This window comes from Lathyrus oleraceus, chromosome 3, assembly GCF_024323335.1.
Source record: "Lathyrus oleraceus cultivar Zhongwan6 chromosome 3, CAAS_Psat_ZW6_1.0, whole genome shotgun sequence".
Taxonomy (NCBI): domain Eukaryota; kingdom Viridiplantae; phylum Streptophyta; class Magnoliopsida; order Fabales; family Fabaceae; genus Lathyrus; species Lathyrus oleraceus.
In genome coordinates, this window is record NC_066581.1 from 15,931,018 (window position 1) to 15,954,891 (window position 23,874).

Genomic DNA, 23,874 nt, shown 5'->3' on the forward strand with positions numbered 1-23,874 from the left:
GAGTAGGAACTCTGGTCTTAGTTTAAGATTGAAATTGCATTGGGTAGGTCTTAAGTGATAGGATTAAACAATTGGTTTAAGTCCTGAATTAATACTACTAATAGTGGATTTCCTCCCTGGCTTGGTAGCCCCCAGACGTAGGTGTGTTTGTCACCGAACTGGGTAAACAATTCTTTGTGTTATTTACTGCATTTTACATTTACCTTCTGTATACATTCCTGTCTGCGCAGAATCGGATGTCATAACATCCAGTGTGACATCGATAGTCTGTTAACTAGAATTTCACATTGCCATATTCATCCAAAGTGAAAGATACAAGAGCCATTGGGGATCTTCTAAGAGCTTGCTTGATTAATTTGATTGCTTGAGCTTACACTTATTTTGCTTGCATATTCCAAAGGATGAGAGCTACTTGGATCATCAATATGATCTCAAGAGAGGAACTCCATTTGTGGTCTTGTTTCTTATCCTTCATCTCTTCTATGACTAGGACTTTAGTCATTCTTCTTCTTCCCTCCACTCTAACCCAAGCCAAAACTTTTGTGCAAACATTAACACTTGTTTTCAAACATTAGAAACCTAAGCATTATGCTTTTGATTTTCCAACTTTCTTTTCATAACACTTATTTTGAATTGAATCTTTAAGTCAACTTTGACTATATTTAGTAAATACTTTTCATTGCTAAATATAACCCATTCAAATGCTTTTTGTGGTTTCAATGGCCACTTTCTTATTAAAACTTTTCATAACCTTTAGCTATTAGGTTTGAGTTATCCTTGAGGTAGATGTAATACTCACCTATATCCTTAGGGATGGACAATGAGTCTTCCATGCTTATTATAGGGTTAACCCCTCACTAACATGTTGAAGCTATCCTCACATGGTGGGTTAATGGTTTTAGGTCGAGTTTTCTCCCTTGGATAACAAAAGACCTTAAGGCTTTTGGACCAATCAATTCACCAACTTGCTTTGAGATTTTTACCCCGAACTACGAGGTTTTGATCCTAATCTTTTTTAAGATGGTACGTAGGCAATGGGTTTATCCATCCAAACACAAAATAGTAAATAACTTGTATATTCTCTCCTCATCTCTTCAATCATGTTTGCACAAACAAATTTTTCACAAAATACCAACCTTACAACAAGTGTTAAAAGGACTCCCTAGGAGTACCTATGATGTTTTGGGTGCTTAAAACCTTCCCATTGCATAACCAACCCCCTTACCCCGATCTCTGACATTTTTATTAGTTTTTGATTCGATAAAACTTCTCGGTTTTTGTTCGCTTTCTAACCTTTCCTTTGGATAAATAGAAGTGCGGTGGCGACTCGACTTGTATGGTTTACTTTTGATTTAGTCAATAAATCTAAAGGTAACGAATACCCCGCTACACTTACGCAGCTCAAGAAATTGATCCTTCATCTCATCCATTTTCTCATAAACATTCGGGCCCTCAGATGGCTCGGAATGATAAATGGTGTCTTCTACGCGAGGTAAGGTGTGCACAACGGGAGGTGGCACAGACATGACCCGGCTAGATGTAGGCATGGAAGCAAAAGTAGGCGTAAAGCCTTCGGGCATGAAGATCGGCAGCATTCCCCACGGGAATTCAGCAGGCATGGCGGGTGTAAAATGAGCGATAGCAGCAGGCATGGTAGAGGTAGCCACCTCTGAAACAACAGTCCTAGGAGGAGAAGTTGCGGGTGTTGGAGAAGACTGGCTCTAGGCAGCTAGCACTGACTCCATCATGGCAGTCAGGCGGGCGATCTTGTCCTTCGGCTCTCTATTCTCTTGCTCAAGATGTTCCATGATTTTCAAATGATTGGCGCGAGTGTTGTACCGATGAGTCAGTTTGGCTGAAGCACAGAAGAAACACCAAGGAGACATCTCGCGAAAGAGAAACCTGCTTATGCAAATGATGCATGAAATGCAATGCTTGATTGTTTATTTTCATTTTTTCAAGGAACTTACTATATATATATATATATATATATATATATATATATATATATATATATATATATATATATATATATATATATAATTGCATCAATTTGATATGACCAAAAATCTCTTTTATTTATATAATTGGAAGGATTACATTGAGTACAATTTCAGAAACCAAATGAAAAATACAAGAGAAAAGGAGATTAGTCATCCTAAGAATCCCTAACAACAACGTCAGAAGATCTGGCTGTAGGCGCGTACTTCCTTCGAATGCATCGAATCTCGGTCTCAAAAGAAGCCATTCATCTGAGTCTTCTCGAGGACAAGCTGATCAACAATCTTCTTCCGAGCAATGGAAGGCTGAAGCATGCTAGAAGATGAAACCTCCGGCTCTCTCTGTCTCTTTGTCACTCGGTCTTCAAGTAGATCAATGAGTGCATCTTTGTCCTTAGACTCTAACTGCAACTCCTCATGCTTTTTGCTGAAAGCACAGAAACGCTCTTCCCACATATCCTTCTCATGCTTCATCTTGGCGATTGCGTCTTCCAACTCCTCTACATCTTGGTTAGGGAGAGTTAATGGCTCAACCACAACCATAGATATAGGTCTCTCACAAGGATAAGGCATCTTCAACTCCAAAGCTCTCTTCTTCACCCAAAGAGTGTAAGCTTCCAAAGCTACACAATTGCACGGACCAAGCTCGGATCTTCCCTTCCTATGAACATTATGTCAAGCATGCATAATCTTCTGCTTCAAATGTTGGGAATCTTTACCCTCTTGATAGAAAAGACCTTCTAACAAAGTGTTATTAGGTTTGTCTCTCAAGGGGAACCCAAGTTGACGACGAGCCAAAGTAGGGTTGTAGTTAATTCCTCCTTGTGTACCAATGAGAGGTACATTAGAGAATTCACCATAACAATCAATAATCTCCAAATTGCTCAAAGAAGGATCATATCAAACTATATCATCATTAGTGAGAGACATAAGTCTTTGAGACCACCGTAGACATTATTTGTTCTCCACAAAAGCAGGTGTCTGAGGCAAGTGCGAAATAAACCACTTGTACAGAAGAGGAATGCAACAGACAATAGTTCCACCACCCTTAGAGTTCCTTAGATGCAAAGAGAAATACATATCACCCAACAAAGTAGGCACAGGATTCCCAATCAAGAAAAGTCTAATAGTGTTAACATCAACAACACCGTCAATGTTAGGGAACAAAGCTAATCGATAAATGAGCAACACAAAGATAGCTTCAAAAGCATCCATACTACCGGCTTAAGCAAAAGCAGTAGCTTCCTTGATGAGGAAATCAGATGGAAACCCAAACAATCCTCCTTTCTTCACCCAATGAGCCTCTATCTCAGACTTCTTCAAGTGAAGAGCTTCGACAATAAGATGAGATCTGGGAATCTCTTCCAATCCACTAAAAGGTACCTTGCTAGAAATAGGCATTCCCAAGAGATGGGCATACTCCTCCAACTAAGGCACAAGCTGATAATCAGGAAAAGTGAAGCAACGGTAGAAAGGGTCATAGAACTGCACCAATACACTCAGAAGTCCTTCTACAACATCAGCAGACAAGATAGACAGAAGCTTCCCATGACGTTATTTGAAGTCCAAGGGATCTAATACAAAAGATGCTACCTTCCTTACCTCTTTCAAGTCGGGACATCTTAAACTGTACTTCTTAGTGTTCCTTCGCCCACAATCCATGGTCTGAAAATATTTGCAAATAATGCCTCAGTTCCTTGAAATATTCGTGTGATGAATGTTATGATGCGCATGAATGCATGAATCAACAATCACAAATAAGGTATCACACACAAGGCAAGCAAACAAAGGTCAAGGGATGAATCAAGTCATTGTCAAGATCAATCATCCCTTTTAGTGGATTATGGTTTACACCTTATCAACACCCAAGTTCCATTCATATTGACAAGACTTGATTGGATCAACCAAGAATCAAGAGTTTGTTGTGAGTCACGAGCATGGAGTCTGGGTAAGAACCATCCCAAAGGAGTGAACTAAGGATAAAAACCTGTAGATCATGTTCTAAAAAGTTCTCAGAGTCTTAATTCCATCTATCGGATATTACAGGTTAAGATGACTGACTCATCGACCCATAATATTCTCAAGAGAAACTCGTCTGAGTGTAGTATCGCGTAACAACTGTTATCAAGTCTACACTTGAACAGTATCCGCACTACGTCCTAAATAGGCCAAGAGGGGGTAAATGTTCTACGGTCCTCAGCTTCTCGGACCCAAATTAGAGATAGTAATGCCTAGCCACAAATACTTGTGTGACATTTCCAAATCCAAAAGGGTCTCCATTGAGCAGATGGATCTCAAGACAACTTGTTAAGGACTACTCCACACAAGTCGAACATGACTATACCATCCTCCTATCTTAATTGCACTCAAGTTCAGGTTAGAACTTATCTCACCACTCAGAGATCACCAAACACAACAAGCAGATTATATCACACAAATATGCATACATCACATATATACAATTATATACACACAAAAAAGTAGGCTAAACCCACTGGAGACTACTCCCCAGCAGAGTCGCCACTTAATTTTTGTAGCGGTAAATTCATGATCATCAAGCTATGGATAAACAAGACATCAAATAAAAAGAGTCGCCACCACACTTTTATTGTTTCCAAGGGAAAACGGAAAAAGTACGAACAAAACCCAAAGATAAGAAGTTTTCAAATCAAAACAAATAAAATGCCAGAGATTACAGGTAAGGGGGTTGGTTACACAGAGGGAAGGTGTTAGCACCCAAAGTGTCCTAGGTACTCCTAGGGAGCCCTTTCTTGTGTGCATATGTATTTTGGACAAAGTGATGTTTACAAATAAATAGAATGGGGGGATGAGAAAATAATTCATTAATTATATTTTTGTGTTTGACAAGACCTTCGGGCTTGTGCCTACGTACCAACATAAAAATGAGGGATCAAAACCTCGTAGCTCGTGATACAAATTTCAAAATGGGTGCATTGCTTTTAATCAAAAATTAAGTTTGAAAGGCACAAGAGCCTAGAAAATGGTTTTAATGGGTTAGTTCTTTTTGGCTTTTGAAAATTTTAAGTCAAGTATAGTTAAGTTTATTTACAAGTTTGATTAAGAAAAAGAAGTTGGAAAATGCAATGACATAAGGCCAAAGTTTCTAGTTTGCAAAATGGTCTAAGCTTAGAAAATAATAAGTTCAAACAAAGAAGTTTTTAAAAGGAGGGAGAGATTTTGAAATTAAAGATATGGGGAGGAGATTAAGAGACTAATCCTAAGCATAAATTTAAAAGTTAAGAGTTGAAAAGATCTGACCAATGGGTAGCAATCCAATAGACAAGAATGCCATAGAAAAACCCCAAATTCCCTTGGATATTAGAACAAGCAATAAACAATGCATACAATAATATCTTGAAGAGCAGGGCATCAAATAAAGATAGCCCCGTCCAAGCTTTAGCCATTCCATGATCTCCTTCAAATTTGCCCATGTAGCAGATGAATTCCACAAGTCATAGGTTCAAAATAACAGCTACACAATGATCATGTTACAGATGAACTCAAAGAGATCTTCAATGATGTATTAGATGAAGTTTCAAATTGAAAGCACTTGGTTAGATGATAGTTGGCATTGGCCAAGTCCTTTTTGCATAGGGATGTTGCCTAGATTCTAAGTCCAATTGTCCAAGATCAAACCAACAGTCCACACAATAGTCTTTTAGGGTTTTTTGTTTTTATTATGTACATTAATGGTCAAAGACCATACAAATAAACAAAATATACACAAACAAGATATATCACACAATATGGTCCAAGTGGACAAAGTGAAAAGGCGTTAATATAAACAATTAGAATGATATGAATAATGGTAAATGAATAGAGCTTAAAAATTAAAGTGCATTAAAATAAAAGACTTGAAATTAAATGTTACTTGTTAATAAGTTAGAAGTTAGTATTTTTTTTGCTTTCGCTTTTTTAAGTCATTCTTTGGAGAACACTCAACCCACTTATCACAAGCATGGGTCCTTGAACCAAGACATCTTCCAAAGGAAGGAAAAAAAGGCCATGTTTTCACACAGTACCATGAAAGTGGGGAAACTTACAATCTCACTAACTAGAATGCTATTCCTTTTTGTATAAAAAATTTAGCGCTATGTTAAGCAATCGTAATTGGACTTATGTAGAAGTCACAACTATTTGAGGTTAGACCATAGAATTTTGGTGTTAATACATGTTAGAGACATAGTATAATGGAATATGCTCATGAAACATACCACACACAAAAAGAATATGCAAAAGAGGTGTCCTAATCTCATTCATACTCATGTTGATTTTTCAATCAACTAGCTTTAGGACTTTGAGATATCATAGGCCAAATGAAATGGATGCATAAAGAAGGGGAATTAGATGAAAAGGGAGGGGAATGGATCAAAACTCAAATTGTTCAAAGGAGGACTTTCACCAAATTAAGATCATTCATTCATTTTTGGAGATGGAATGTACATTCCATCAATCCCCTAAATCCAATGATCTTAACCTAGCAAAGTCAAATCAACCTTGACCAAGGCCAAACAACACAAGTCAAACTTATACAAATCATCAAGACAGCTCAACACAATTGTTTTACATTTTTTCAATTTAAAAATACTAAAAATAATGCATTAAATTAAATATAGTTTGTCAAATTCCTAAAACCTTATCAAAACACCAAAGAAATGGCCATGAGATTTATCATAGGTCAAACAAAGTCAAAGGACCTTGGAGAAAATTTTTCAGAATTTTTGGAGACTTAAAAGTATTTTTAAACAATTAAAAATATTCATAAAATCAATTAAATCATGAAAAATATTAATAATGATCCAAAAAATAATTTTATATCAAAATATGAAAGAGGAATTTATTTAAATTTTTTTGGTGAAACACTCATATTTTTTGGATCAATATTAAAATTAATATGAATTAATGAAAATCAAATGAAAATCAAAAAATCAAAAAAATGTGGACCATTTGATCTCCCTCATTAATTGAAGTGGTAGATCAAGTGGATGGAAATGCGTGTTCCATGGTGGAACTCAGTCAGCGCGCCACACGCATGGTAATCACAACCAACGCTCAAGATTAAAACAATTTAAACAAGATCAATGGCTCATAACCTATCCAGCACACCACCGGCGCTGGACCTCCGGTCACCTTCTCAGGCGAGGTCCACCAGACTGGCTCACTCATCACCATCAAGAAAATGAAAAAAGAGGACATGATCTGAAAGAAAAAATGGCGTAGAGCAAGAATCTGACCTCAATTTTAACTAACTCCACACATATAGAAAGATATAAGGAGTTGAATTTTGAGGTGTGTCAACTGAGTTGCTTCGATTTGACCTCAAAGCAACTCAATCTTCTTGCCTATATTGGTAGTGTAAGACCCCAATTTTGACCCTAAGATCCCTCATGAAATTTCATCATAAGCATTAGCATTGGGATTATACCTTGGCATCCTCCTTACCCTCCTTCATTGGGTTTATTTTGGGAGAGATCACCAAGCACTTTGTGATTGTATCATACTTGTATTTTATCATTTCACTAACCAAAAATACCAAAAATATGTCTTTGTATTTGCCTAACTCTTTTGTAGGTAGGGCATGATTTCCATTGATCTATCAAGTTCATATCTAGGGTTTGAGACTCTCATGACAAAGAACACAACCATGAATTGGTACAAGAATTGTTATGAGCATCATATATGAGCCCCATTGATCTCTACATTTTATTTTGATCAAATTTTTTTCAAGAGTTTAAGGGTGATTTGCCTTGGAAACCATAGTTTAACTAGGTATCTTGAGTAACTTCTCCAACAAGCTATCTCATCAATTGATCAAATTTCTCAAGGGACACTTAAAAATTCATCATCTTATGCATATATGATCTACCATGAGCCTATAAAGTCAATAGAATTGAAGATTAGCAAGTTGGTTGATGGTGGTTGGCCAGATGAATTCATCTGATCAAAATTGGGTCTCCCTAGACCCTATCTCCTACACTTTTCACCATATTAAAATGATTCCGAGAGAAGACGTACTCTAAATTACATTACAAACAACTTTCATGTTTAGACCTAGAGCTAGTTTTGCTTGGAAAATCATTTTCTATGTTGAAACATTATAGGCCATTTTGTCTAAACCCTAATTTGAAAGTCAACTTCCCAAGGTCATAACTTGCTCAATTTTTATGATATGAAAGATTTACAAGTTTCACAATCAAATTAAAGATGCCTACTTAAACTTTTATGTTTGGAGTGAGGGCTAATTCAACTTTTTTGAGCATGTGATATGAGCTTACATTATAGGTCACTTTTGACCTATACCATTGATCAAGTGATTTTTCCAAACTTCAAAAATGAATAACTCTATCATTTCAAATCCAAATGACATGAAATTGGTGACCATTTTGAAGGTATTTGAAATATATACAACTTTGGTGAAGACACTTTTCTCATTTGAAGCTCATATAAAAAGTTAAGCAAGGTGGAATATTGAGACATATGGCTTGACACAGAAATATTTTGATATGTCAAAAATTTCCAAACATCTACCTCAAATTTCTTCATGTTCCAATCTCCAAATGAAAAAGTGTTGAACATGAAAGTTGTTCCTCTTGATCTCACCTTTCCAAAGAGCTGAAATTTATCCATTTTGGACAAGAAATGCATAGGCTGCGCATGGCTTGAACGTGGTATCATCATTTGGCAAGGATCAAACTTCAAATCTTCACACACACTTGCCTTGCAATCCAAGTTGGTTTCAGACTCTCTCACACTCATTTATGGACCTAAGGCAATGATTTCATGGGCCTGTATGCGCCCATGCACCCATGCATCATCAATGACCAATTTTGGAAAGTGATTTCAAGTGTGCAAATATCAATGGTTTCAGCTGTAAATAGAGCCTCATATGCTCAGCATTGGACACACATTCGCGCCAGCTTTGATCCCCAACCTCTAACCCTCACATTCCAAAGGATAATCCTGATAAATTCACTTGAATTTGAGTTTGAATTTTCACTGTTTTGAAATTCAAAACTCCATGGATCCAAGACCTCTTGTGTGTTTAATTCTTCTTCTGCAAGCATTTGGAGTGAGATCAAGCACGAGCCAAGGCAAGAACAGTTGGATCTAGACCTACATTGAAGGTATTTTCCAGAAATTTTAATCTCTTCGATTCTCTCTAAATCTTGCTCAATTCTATTGATTCTTTGGTTGTCTGAAGTCCTACCAATGTAGGCAAGAAGATTGAGTTGTTTTGAGGCCAAATCGAAGCAACTCAGTTCATGTACCTCAAATTTCAACTCCATGTATCTCTCAATATACTTGGAGTTAGGATGAATTGGGGCCAGATTCGTGCTCATTGCCATTTTTACTTTGAAATCATGTCCTTCTTTTTAATTTTGGTGATGGTTATGACTGAACCAGTTCGGCCAGGGTCGCCGGAGAAGACGATCGGCCTTTGGATGCCGGTGATAAGTTGGATGGTTCTGAGCCACATGATCCTTTTGAAATGAAATAATCTTGTGCGTTGGTTTGAATTACCAAGGTTATGGCGCGCTGACTAGAGTCCATCGTGGATAGCGCGTTTGTGACCACTTGATCTGCCCCTCAATTAATGAGGGAGATCAAGTGGTCCACATTTTTTCTGTTATTTTCATTTTCATTTTAATTACTTTATTTTCATTAATTCATATTAATTTTAATATTGATCCAAAAAATATGAGAGTTTCACCAAAAAATTTCAAATAATTTCCTCTTTCATATTCTGAATTAAAATTATTTTTTGGATCATTATTAATATTTTTCATGATTTAATTGATTTTACATTTGTTTTTAATTGTTTAAAAATATTTTTAAGTGTCCAAAAATTATGAAATTTTTTCTCCAAGGTCCTTTGACCTTGTTTGACCTATGATAAATCTCATGGCCATTTCTTTGGTGTTTTGATGAGGTTTTAGGAATTGGACAAACCATATTTAATTTAAATGCCTTATTTTAGTATTTTTAATTTGAATAAATTCCAAATAATTTTGTTGACCAATTGTATTGACTTGCATGAGTTTGCTTATTGTAGTTGGATCTTGGTCAAGGTTGATTTGAATTTGTCAAATTAATATCATTGGATTTAGGGGATTGATGGAATGTCCATTCCATCTCCCAAAATGAATGGATGATATTAATTTGGTAAAAGTCCTCCTTTGACCAATTTGTGTTTTGATCCATTCCCCTCCCAATTCATCTTATTCCCCCTCTTCATTTATTCATTCCATTTGGCCTATGATATCTCAAGATCCTAAGGCTAGTTGATTGAAAAATCAACATAAGTATGAATGAGATTAGGCCACCTCTTTTGGCATATTCTTTTTTGTGTGTGGTATGTTTCATGAGCATAATCCATTATACTATGTCTCTAACATGCATTAACACCAAAATTCTATTGCCCGATCTCAAATAGTTGTGACTTCTACATAAGTCCAATTACGATTGCTTAACATAGTGCTAAATTTGTGACATAAAAGGCATAAGAATTCTAGTTAGTGAGATTGTAAGTCTCCCCTCTTTCATGGTATTGTGTGGAAACTTGGCCTTTTTTCCTTCCTTTGGAAGATGTCTTGGTTCAAGGATCCATGCTTGTGATAAGTGGGTTGAGTGTTCTCCAAAGAATGACTTCACATAAATGAAAAGCAAAAGCAAAACAATACTAACATCTAACTTATTAACTACTAAGTTTTAATTTCAAGCCCTTTACTTTAATGCCATTTAATTATAGCTTTTATTCATTTTGCCATTGTTCATATCATTCTAATTGTTTATGTTAATGAAATTTTCACTTTATCCATTTGGACCATTTTGTGTGATATATTTTGTTTGTGTGGTCTTTGACCATTAATGTACATAATAACAACAAAAACCCTAAAAAACTTTTGTGCGGACTGTTGGCTTGATCTTGGACAAATGGACTTAGAATCTAGGCAATATTCCTATGCTAAAGGACTTGGCCAATGCCAACTTATTGAGAAACCAAATGCTTACAATTTGAAGCTTCATCTGATACATCATTCAAGATCCTTCTGAGTTCATCTGCAACATGATCATTGTGAAGTTGTTACTTTGAACCTGTGACTTATGAAATTCATTTGTTACATGGGCTACTGTGAGGAAGATCATGGAATGGATAAGCTTGGATGTGGCCATCTTTATTTAATGCATTGCTCTTCAAGATAATATAATTGTGCATTTGTGTGTTGCTTGATGCTAAGAGTTCAAGGGAATTCTGGGTTTCTATTGACATTTTTGTCTATTGGATTGCTACCCATTTGGTCAGATCTTTTCAACTCTTAACTTTTAATTTTGTACATAGGATAGTCTCTTCATCTTCTCCCCATTTCTTTAATTTCAAAATCTCTCCCTCCCTTTTAAAAATCTTCTTTGATTGAACTACTTTTGTTCTAAACTTTGACAGCTTTACAAAAAAGATTGAAACTTTGGCCTTATGCCATTGTATTTTCAAACTTCTTTTCTTAAATCAAACTTGTAAATAAACTTAACTATATTTGACATGACCTTTCAAAAAAGCCAAAAAGAACTAACTCATTCAAACCATTTTTAGGCCTTTTGTGTCTTTCAAACTTAATTTTTTGTTAAAAGCAATGCATCCACTTTGAAATTTGTATCACGAACTACGAGGTTTTGATCCCTCATTTTTATGTTGGTACGTAGGCACAAGACCGAAGGTCTTGTCAAACACAAAAATATAATTAATGAATTCTTTTCTCATCCCCCCATTCTATTTGTTTGTAAACATCACTTTATACCAAGTACATATGCATACAAAAAGGGCTCCCCAGGAGTACCTAGGACACTTTGGGTGCTAACACCTTCCCTCTGTGTAACCAACCCCCTTACCTATAATCTCTGACCCTTTATTAGTTTTGATTTGAAAACTTCTTACTTTTTGGGTTTTGTTCGTACTTTTTCCCTTTTCCCTTGGAAACAATAAAAGCGCGGCGGCGACTCTTATTATTTGATCTCTAGCTTATCCATAGCTTGATGATCGCGGATTTACCTCTACAGAAATTAAGTGGCAACTCTGTTGGGGAGTAGTCTCCAGTGGGTTTAGCCTACTTTTTGTGTGAATATATTTGTATATATGTGATGTTTGTATATATGTATGTGTGATATAATCTGCTTGTTGTGCTTGGTGATCTCTGAGTGGTGAGATAAGTTCTAACCCGAACATGAGTGCAATTAAGATAAGAGGATGGTATAGTCATGTTCGACTTGTGTAGAGTAGTCCTTAACAAGTTGGCTTGAGATCCATCCGCTCAGTGGAGATTCTTTTGGATTTGGAAATGTCACACAAGTATTTGTGGTTAGGCATTGCTATCTCTGATTGGGTCCGAGAAGCTGAGGACCGTAGAACATTTACCCCTTCTTGGCCTATTTAGGACGTAGTGCGGAAACTGTTCAAGTGTAGACTTGATAACAGTTGTTACACAATACTACACTCAGACGAGTTTCTCTTGAGAATATTATGGGTCGATGAGTCAGTCATCTTAACCTGTAATATCCGATAGATGGAATTAATACTCTGGGAATTAATACTTGAGAATATTATGGGTCGATGAGTCAATCATCCCTTGACCTTTGTTTGCCTTGTGTGTGATCTCTAATTTGTGATTGTTGCATTCATGCGCATCATAACATTCATCACACGAAAATTTCAAGGAACTAAGGTATCATTTGCAAATATTTTCAGACCGTGGATTGTGGACGAAGGAACACTAAGAAGTACAGTTTCAGATGTTCCAACTTGAAAGAGTTAAGGAAGCTAGCATCTTTTATATTAGATCCCTTGGACTTCAAACAACGTCATGGGAAGCTTCTATCCATCTTGTATGCTGATGTGGTTGAAGGACTTTTGAGTGTGCTAGTGCAGTTCTGTGATCCTCTCTACCGTTGTTTCACTTTCCCAGATTTTCAGCTTGTGCCTACATTGGAGGAGTATTCTCATCTTTTGGGGATACCTGTTTCTAGTAGAGTGCCTTTTAGTGTATTGGAGGAGATTCCTTAATCTAATCTTATTGCTGAAGCTCTTCACTTGAAGAAGTCTGAGATAGAGGCTCATTCGATAAGAAAGGAGGATTGTTTGGGTTGCCATCTGATTTCCTCATCAAGGAAGCTACTACTTTTGCTCAAGCCGGTAGTGTGGATGCTTTTGAAGCTATCTTTGTATTTCTCATCTATGGATTAGCTTTGTTCCCTAACATTGACGGTTTTGTTGATGTTAACGCCATTAGACTTTTCTTGATTGGGAATCTTGTGCCTACTTTGTTGGGTGATATGTGTTTCTCTTTGCATCGAAGGAATTCTAAAGGTGGTGGAACTATTTTTTGTTGTATTCCTCTTCTATACAAGTGGTTTATTTTGCACTTGCCTCAAACACCTGCTTTTGTGGAGAACAAACAATGTCTATGGTGGTCTCAGAGACTTATGTCTCTCACTAATGATGATATAGTTTGGTATGATCCGTCTTTGAGCAGTTTGGATATTATTGATAGTTGTGGAAAATTCTCTAATGTCCCTTAAAGCCTTTCCTTTGTTAATGTTGATAAATCGTCTGACTCTTCTATGGCTACTAACATGTCGTAGAACTTTGGAGCCAATGACCTAAATACATTTGCAACAATTGATATTGATGTCAACACTTCTCCACATACCTTGATTTGATTCACCAGTTTTAGGACCCTAATTAAAAAATCAATTATGCTTTCATTGTCTTTCATCTGAAGCAATTCATACTTTCTTTTGTGAGTTTGTAACCTCACCTCCTTCACCTTCTCAGTGCCTCTAAACGATTTTTCCAGAATTTCTCATGCTTCTTTCGTTGATTCGACATCACAAACCTTTTTGAAATTGTCTGCATCAACACATTGATGGATCATAAAGAGACCTTTATAATATTTCTTCTTCAATTTTTTGTGTGCAGCCTTTTCTTCATATGTCGCGTTTGCTGCATGCATCACCACCATAACACTGTACCAATGTGTCCCACACAACATTCGTCATCGTTGAATCAACGATCTTCTCAAACACATTCGTATTCACACATTGGTGGATATAGAACAACGATTTATGATCCTTCTTCCTTGTTTCTCTATGTGTGTTTCTTTGTGCTTCAGTTGCATCTGTTGCAACCACCGTGTAACTGTCAATGACGAGATCTAGAACACCTTGAGGAGTCAAACAACACATGCATCTGAATCATCCATCGATTCCAATCATTTCCATCAAAGACTAAAAGCTTGGTGTTCAAGCTACCGTTTACGTCGTTCAACTTCGTTCTTGTACAAGTTCACTCAACTCACCAACACTCAGAATCAAGAAATATGATTTTGTTTTGATTCAGAACTTCAATTCACTTAATTGAATGAGTAGATAAATCACACACGTCTCACGTATACTCGTATTTCCCGTTCCTGAATCTGAACCAGAGATCTAGATATCAATTATTGGTGCACAAGGTTGAAGATGAAAAAGATGAAGAAACATATAGAAATCCGTAAGTAACTTTCTAAGATAATTGAAAAATATGAATTAGAATCTATTACAATTGAAATGTGGTTCATAATTTATACTACTAGAACCACTCTAAATGAAATGCAAATTAATTTAAAATGTCAGTAATGTGAATTTGGATTACATTATAAGAGTGTTTTCAAACATTTTTCAAAAAATATTTACTTAGATTTCTTTAATGTTTTCTCAATCTTAATCAAAGTATTTTTGATGAAAATATAATAATAATATATTTTTATTGAAGTAGAGACTACTTATAGTTGAAAATTAATTAAAAACTACCAAAATATTTATAAAAGAATTTATATTTAACGTTTTTCTAATATTTAAATTTCTTTTTTTTATTTGTACAAAAACACCTTTTATTATTTATATAAGAAGAATATTAAACTATTTTTTAAAAGATAATAGTTGTTTTATTTACAATAAAGATACTATATAGTTTTGTCATTTGTATTTTTGGGAAATCCTTTGAATATTCATAAATTTCAATAGAACTGTTACACACAAAGTCTTTTTTTTTTAATTTTTTATAAATTTGAATTTACCATTTTATATTTAAATCATCTCATAAGAAAATCTAGAAACAAATATAAAAAATTGTCTTAAAATCTAAAAAACAATATTTAAATTATCTTTAAAAAATCTAAAACAAATTTTGTCAAAATAAAATTTAGAAAAAAATCTCATAAGAAAATCTAGAAACAAATTTCATTTAAATAAATTCTAAAAAATTAAGAGATATGCTTGACAACACATCAAGAGATATTAAAATGTGTTTGGCCATGAACAAGCATATTGGCTAAAGGAATTTATCGAGTAAAGACCATTGGGTGTACATGTATTCATTGAACAATCTCTTTCATGTTTCTTCAATTCTTAACCATCTTGTATCCTCATTATTTATATTGCATTTCTCCTTTTTAGATGCTATTATGAGTGCATTAACTTTTACAATATATTTAAGAATCACACTAAATTCTGAATAAGATTACAAGTTTTGCCAAGGCATAGTTGGATTGCACAACATTTTCCACTGTGAAATATGCATCACTGGCTACCAAGAATAACTTGGCAAAAATTTACAACTAGATAATTTCATAGCTACTAAACTATAAGACTATTGTATATTCGGCTGGTTTTTTATTGTTACCTCTACTCTAAGATGGAGAACGTCGTTAATAAAGTAGAGGCTGTCCTCCGCCATGAACGATGTCCATGGTATACAAAAAAAGTTCCTATAACTAACTGCTGGTACCTCTGTAAATGTAAAATTGCCTTTATACTTGGTGATGTATTCTATGGTTGGCTTCGACCGAACAGCAAACTCAAAGTCAACACTGAAGTTGGCAGGGCCATTCCCCTGCATGCCCAAGAACAAGCCGAGGCAATGGGAAAAGCTCTGCCGGCCCACACCACAGTGCGCTGACAAGAAAAACCCCTGACCGCCTAAATAGAAGACCTGTGAAGAGACGCAACCAGAGGGGAACAAGTTAGCGCACTCCTTGCGTTTCAGGTCTAAGTAGACCACACACTGTTTACGTGGAAGTTCGAATTCCACAACTTTAATAGGGCGGTACTTGTATGACCGCTCAATGAAGAAGCGACTAGGGGAAGCCAATTCCGCAGCTATTATCCGCTGTTGGTGTGGTGTCTCAGCCTTGAAATGCAAGGCTTCAAATACTAGCCTCGAAGCGAAGTCGCGATCGAAGTCGTTGCAAGTCTGGAACATCTTCAGCTTGCGGCAGCTCAGATATGGGAAGCGGATGAAGGGGATAAGCTTTGCTCTAAGGATTTGTCTCCTCTCTTCAAGACTAGGGTACTGGGTACGAGCCCACTTCAGCATGAAGTCGAACACTACATCCTCAGACGCGACCTGCAGCTCATCGCTGGATAATAATGCTAACACCCCAGCAAGTGGCAATCCCATCAGCTCCTCCTGATGTCTGGTCAATAATAAAACTTATTAGCATTCAAAAAATTAGCAATGATTCAATTGTAACTAAGAAGAATAAAGAAACATACTTTGTGATGTCCTTGTAACGAGCAACGAGATACTGTTTTGCTGCTACAACTAATCGCCGAATAACATCATCCATCAGGACACTATAAGGAAGCTCTAGGTAGAGAACCGCAGACTCTGGTGTCATGGGTATGTTCAGCAATACCCGGATGCAGTATCTTACGCAGGACGCCACACGGAACTTGTCCGCTGCCATCAAGACATCCAGCATGCTAGGCAGTGAGGTCACGTTCAGAGAATCGGTGTACATAAATTTCAAAAGCTCCATGAATGGAACTTCCTCTGAAACATGAAAATTAAATCAGCATTAGTAAGCAAACAATCGGAGAAAACAAATCTGATCAAGAAAATAATCTAAAAAGCTTTTTAAATATGTTTATACCCGATGTCGTGATTCTTACGGTGATGTTCGTCTGCTTGGACTCCTTCATCCCATTAAAAAAGAGCTGCAAAATAAACACATAACTAAGCAAAAAATGTTTACCAAAAATAATGAAACCTAACCAATAAAGAAGAAATGTCTACCTTGTAGAAGAACGAGCTCTTCGAAGCTAGGAGGGAGGAGTTGACATACAGTGTCTTTACTTTAACGACTACAGAGTAGTCCATATGAAGATTTGCAGTGTCATCAGCATTGGCAGCCTCATCGCCTTCGACATTTACTGAAAGAAATGTTTAGCTTGCAAGCAAAAAAAAGCAATGAAGTGAAGATTTTTGGAGAAAAATATTAGTTATACCATTGTTTTTCTGTATGTCCTCCCTTCTCCTTTTGCTGAGGCTAGTCTGCTCGGCACTTGTGGAGCCACTCTCGATATTAGGAAAAACTTCATCAAGATACTTGGTAATTTCCAGCTGAATGATCCTATCAGATAAACTAGAATCGTTCAAGGCAAAGCTAGATTCGGCATCCTTACAACATTGGTTTCTAAAGGCTTCTGAGTTCATGACGACGAATAACGGGACACAGAAGTTTCTTGCAATGAAAAACAAGGAAAATGGGAAAGAGGATGGAATACGTAAAAACACAATGGCAATGAAAATAACTGAAATGCTCCTCTATTTATACTCAATAAAATCCTTGAAAAACCAGTGTAAAAAAATTAAAATATGATTTTATGACTTAATTCATGTGATTTACTTGAATTTAAAACATGTTTATTGATATACATTTAATTAAACCATTGTTCTAGATTATTTCTATGAATTTTTTTTCAATTTTTTAAAATGAAAATATTAGAATTTTTTTTAATTATTTGATATAATACAACTAAGGATATAGTTATTTTTCCCATTTTTATTTTTAGAATATATCTATTACTTTTAATTTTATTCTCATTTCAAAATTATCTTTATATGCAAGTTACCTTAACAAAGAATTGAACAAATATTTTTTATCAAATACATTGAATTATAAAAATTATAAATGGAAAATTTTTGTGCATGTTAATTATGTGACTTTTTTTTGCTAAAAACTCTCAACTTATTCTACTTATCTAAAACATCAAATTACCTTTTTTTTTAAATGAAAAAAAAATATTTTAAATAATGATTTTCTAATATTTAAATTGCCATTTTTTAATCATACTTTATTACTATTTTTTCATTTCTCATTTTATAATCTAGACATAAAGCTTGAAATAATATAGACATTTTTTATTTTAATTTTAAAAATATTTTTACCATGATATTTAGAATATTTAGCCCTTCCAAATGAAAATCTAAAAACAAATTTCATCAAAATAAATTCGAAAAAAACATTAAAACATAGTTTTGACAACGCATCTAAAAATTTGTAGTAATAGTTGTTCTAGATTTTTTTTTAATTAAGTATTCCCAAATCCTCTTTTTGTTTAGGCAGTTATCTAGAATCATATAAATCTTATATTATATTTTTACTCTTTGGAATCTAAAGACTGTTACCGAAGTGCTGCTGTATTTTCTAAAACTTTAGTTTTTTTATATATTTATTTTTAAATAATTACATCTATATTTTTAAAGAAAATTTATATTATAACAGATTGAATAAATTTTAATTACATTAAAATTATTATTATTATTATAAGGGATTAAATATTATGCACGCTCTTTGGAAATTAGTTTTCCATGAAATCTTCTAAACAACATTGTCTCATCAAAATTCAGAATTCCACTTTGAGGTTTTTAATAATTTCAGTTTAATTTTGATTTCTTTTCAATTTTTCCTATAAACTCATTTGTTTAATTCGATTACTTTTGTTTGCTTAATTTGTTTGTTTCTTATAGGATAGAGTTGATTAAATTTAATTGTTTGTATGATCATTAACTATAATCATGTTAGCGTAGCTTTTTCGTTATCGTGTTTGATTAAGTCGCGTTTGCTTAATTCGCGTCTGCTTAAATCCATTTGCTTAATTTGAAAATTAGGAACATACATCATATAATACTAATTTGCGCTTGTCAGTGGGTATTGTAATCGAATGGAATTAAATCCGCTAGGGAATTGAAATTATAAGAATCGATGATAAGTCGGAAATCGATAAAATAGATTAGCTCATTTATCAATTTTGATTTTACCTTTAATAATCATCGATTTAAGTTTTGATCCTTAAAAATCCCCTTATTTTCATTCATTGGTTATAACATTCAAGAGTCCTTGTGATACGATATTCGAGTGTCGCTTCCGTTTTACTACACTTTTAAACTCGTTTTTGACCCGTGTACGACAGCAGATCAAATTGAAAAAGATTTACACCGTAGATTCATCATCATCCTCTGTTTGCATTACTTTATAGATTTTTAAAATAAAAATTAAACTCATGTTAATATTCAACATCTAGAATTAATTGACGGTGTAAAATTATTTTACACTGTCAATGTATTTCAATTAAATCTTTATTATAAACATGTGAGCATGCTTCTCTTAAAGTTTCATGTTTTAAATTTCATCGGTGTTAATATCTAGTGCATAACAAAATCCCTAATGACATGCTCAACATAGTGCCTACGCTTTGGTCTCCAGATATTGTTATATGTTCAAACTGTTGACCATTTAGAGGTGGTATTACGAGACACTACGCCAAAAACTAGAATAGACAGCGCACCTTAAAGGGCGCTTTATTACAAAAGCGCCCTCGAAAGTGAAGCGAAAAATAAGGAGCAATAGACAGCGCACTTTAGAGGGCGCTTTTGTAACAAAGCGCCCTCTAAGGTGAAGCGAAAAAATAAGGAGGAGATAGAGGGACAACAATACATGGCGCTTTTTAGAAAGCGCCCTCTAAGGTTACCCTTAGAGGGCGCTTTTAATAAAGCGTTGTTATAAGTCCATGTGCATTTCCAGCTTATAAAGCGCTTCTGGAAAGCCTTAGAGAGCGCTTTCATAAGCGCCCTCTTAGGCCCCCTTTAGAGGGCGCTTTGTTTCCACAAGCGCCCTCTAAGGTGAAACGAAAAAATAAGGAGGAGATAGAGGGACAACAATACATGGCGCTTTTTAGAAAGCGCCCTCTAAGGTTACCCTTAGAGGGCGCTTTTAATAAAGCGCTATTATAAGTCCATGTGCATTTCCAGCTTATAAAGCGCTTCTGGAAAGCCTTAGAGAGCGCTTTCATAAGCGCCCTCTTAGGCCCCCTTTAGAGGGCGCTTTGTTTCCACAAGCGCCCTCTAAGGTGAAACGAAAAAATAAGGAAGAGATAGAGGGACAACAATACATGGCGCTTTTTAGAAAGCGCCCTCTAAGGTTACCCTTAGAGGGCGCTTTTTAGAAAGCGCCCTCTAAGGTTACCCTTAGCGGGCGCTTTTAATAAAGCGCTGTTATAAGTCCACGTGCATTTCCAGCTTATAAAGCGCTTCTGGAAAGCCTTAGAGAGCGCTTTCATAAGCGCCCTCTTAGGCCCCCCTTAGAGGGCGCTTTTTTTCCACAAGCGCCCTCTAATGTCCCCTTTAGTAAACATTAAAATTATAACATACTGCGCGTTTTGTTATTTCACTATCTGTTATTAGCGTTCTTTTTCACGTTAGGGTTCTGAGGCGTTTTCCTTCCACCTCTGTTAGATCTACATGCGCGTTTCCTCCTTCTACCAATCAAAGGTACACGCTTTTCCCAATTTCTGTTTTATGTTATTGCTTTGTTTTAGCTTTGCCCAATTTCTGTTTTACCTTATTACTGCGCGTTTCCTCCTTCTACGTTTGTTTCGACCATGATAGTGGATGCAATAGGAAATTGATGGTTGGTTTTTAGTGACCATGATAGCGGATGTAATGGGTTATACGACCTATGAACATATGATTTTGTGTCAACACCAGTATCATTAGAAACCTAGGTCCGAATGTGTTTGAACTCTTCTGAAATTGTTTTTTGTTTATTCTAATTAGTAATGGATAATACATGGATGTCTTCCAATCGATTGTCGAGAGAGTACGAGAATGGGGTATCAGAATTCGTTAAGTTTGCCGTTGCGCACGCCGAAGACCCCAGTAGAATGATATGTCCTTGCTTGGGTTGTTGTTATGGGAAACGGGTTGACGCAGTTCAGTTGACATCGCATCTAATGAGGCATGGAATTGATCGAAGTTATACATGTTGGAATTTGCATGGTGAGAAAAGTAACGATAATGTTGAACCGGGGGATAGTACGACCTATGCCTCAAACTATAGTGGCGCAGATACATACGATTTTGATCGAGTTGAAGAGATTGCAGAAGCACTTGAAGGAGATCTTAAGGATTGTCCCGAAATGTTTGAGAGGTTGGTAAGTGATGCAGAGAAACCTTTGTATGATGGTTGCACTAAATTCACAAGATTGTCTGCGGTATTAAAGTTGTACAACTTAAAGGCGGGCAATGGATGGTCGGATAAAAGTTTCACAGAGTTATTAGCCCTTTTGAAAGATATGCTTCCTGAGGATAATGTTCTTCCCAATCGAACATATGAGACCAAAAAGATGTTGTGCTCTATTTGCATGAGCTATGATAAGATACATGCATGTCCAAACGATTGCGTTTTGTTTCGAAATGAGTATGCATCGTTAAATGAGTGTCCTAAATGCGGTGTCTCGCGATATAAGAACAAGTTGTCTCCAGCAAAAGTCTTGTGGTATTTTCCTGTTATTCCGAGATTTAGACGCATGTTTCGTAGTGAAACCGATTCAAGACACTTGACCTGGCATGCAGATGAAAGAATTATAGATGGAAAGTATCGACATCCGGCAGATTCACCACAGTGGTTGAAAATTGATAATGATTATCCTGAATTTGGAGAAGAATCAAGAAACCTTCGCTTGGCATTATCTACTGATGGAATGAACCCACACGGTATCCAGAGTATCTCACACAGTACATGGCCTGTGATTATTATGATTTATAACCTACCTCCATGGCTATGTATGAAGCGTAAGTACATGATGTTGTCTATGTTGATTTCTGGACCTAAACAACCAGGGAATGACATAGACGTGTACTTGAAGCCCTTAATCGAAGATTTAAAGATTTTGTGGGAGACCGGTGTGGAGGTTTATGATGGATATAGGAAAGAAAGTTTCAACTTGAGGGTGATGTTGTTTGGCACAATTAATGATTTTCCAGCATACGGAAATCTATCAGGGTATAGCATAAAAGGTCAATGTGCGTGTCCTATTTGTGAAGATAAAACAGATTGGAAGCGCTTGGAGTTTGGTCAGAAGAATGTCTTTCTCGGTCATCGGAGATTCTTAAATTCAAATCATCACTACCGTGGATGGAGAAAGGCGCTCAATGGAGAGACAGAACAAGGCAGAGCTCCACCTATATTGACGGGTGATCAAATTTTTGAAAAGGTGAAAGATTTGGATACTCAGTTTGGCAAGCCTTTTGCCCACACACTTGTCAAAAGTGGGTGGAAGAAGAGGTCAGTTTTTTTTGAATTGCCGTATTGGAAGTCCTTGTATGTGAGACATTTTCTTGATGTTATGCATATTGAAAAAAATGTATTTGAAAGTGTTATTGGCACGTTACTCAATATACAAGGAAAGTCTAAGGATGGCCTTAAGGCAAGAAAGGACTTGATAGCGATGGGAATAAGAACTGAATTAGGACCCTTGAAGAAAGGAAAACAAACATATCTACCTCCTGCTGCTTATACTCTATCTAGAAAGGAGAAAAAAACATTGTGTAAGTTTCTAAGTGAAGTTAAAGTTCCAGAAGGGTACTCTTCAGATATTAGAAGACTTGTGTCTATAAAAGACCTCAAGTTAAAGAGTTTAAAGACCCATGATTGCCATGTTATAATGGAACATTTTCTCCCAATAGGTATACGTTCTATTCTTCCAGAAAAAGTAAGAAGCTCTATAACTAAGTTGTGTTCTTTCTTCAAGTCAATTTGCAGTAAGGTGATCAATCCTGCGATCTTACCAATGTTGCAAAAAGAAATCGTTATTACTTTGTGTGAGCTTGAAATGTTTTTTCCTCCATCATTTTTTGACATAATGGTACATCTAGTTGTTCATCTTGTGAAAGAGACACAATTGTGTGGACCAGCTTATATGAGATGGATGTACCCTGTTGAACGTTATATGAAAATATTAAAAGGGTACGTGAAGAACCGAAGTCGACCAGAAGGTTGTATGGTTGAAAGATACATTGTTGAAGAAGCGATTGAGTTTTGTACTGAATATTTGTCTAATGTTCAGTCAATCGGACTCCCCAAGTCTCAGCTTGTCGAAAAGAAAGAAGGAAAAAATCTAATTGGAAATAAAATCGTGGCAGTATCAAGGGTCGAACGGGATCAAGTGCATTTGTATGTTCTGCACAATGAGAATGAGGTTGAGCCGTATGTTGAAATTCACAAGGATGTTCTCCGAGGTTTAAATCCCAATAGAAATGAAAATTGGATAGTACGAGAGCACAATCGATGTTTTATACCTTGGTTTAAGGATCATATTTATTCAAAGTATTATTTAGATCCCGCTTCAATAACAGAAAGGTTGAGATGCTTAGCATATGGTCCAAGTTTCCATGTTTTTTCTTATAGCGCATACGCGATTAATGGATACACATTTTATACCAAAGAACAAGATGATAAAAGTACTATGCAGAATAGTGGTGTCACCGTGGTAGCTGAAGCAATGCACATATCAAGTGTGAAGGACTTAAACCCCAAATTTGCAAATCTGTCGTATTTTGGTGTTATCGAGCGCATTTGGGTGTTTGATTATGAGAAGTTTCAGATTCCTATATTTGGTTGCAAGTGGGTTGAAAATAATAACGGCATTCGAATGGATAAGTCAGGATTTTTGCAAGTGGATCTTAATAGGGTGGGATACA

General features: G+C 35.8%; 1 pseudogene; it reads right to left on the bottom strand.

Moving 5' to 3' along the window:
• Positions 1–15,519: 15,519 nt before the first annotated feature.
• On the bottom strand, positions 15,520–17,553 carry LOC127132153 (BTB/POZ domain-containing protein POB1-like; annotated as a pseudogene).
• Between the last annotated feature and the right edge of the window lie 6,321 nt (positions 17,554–23,874).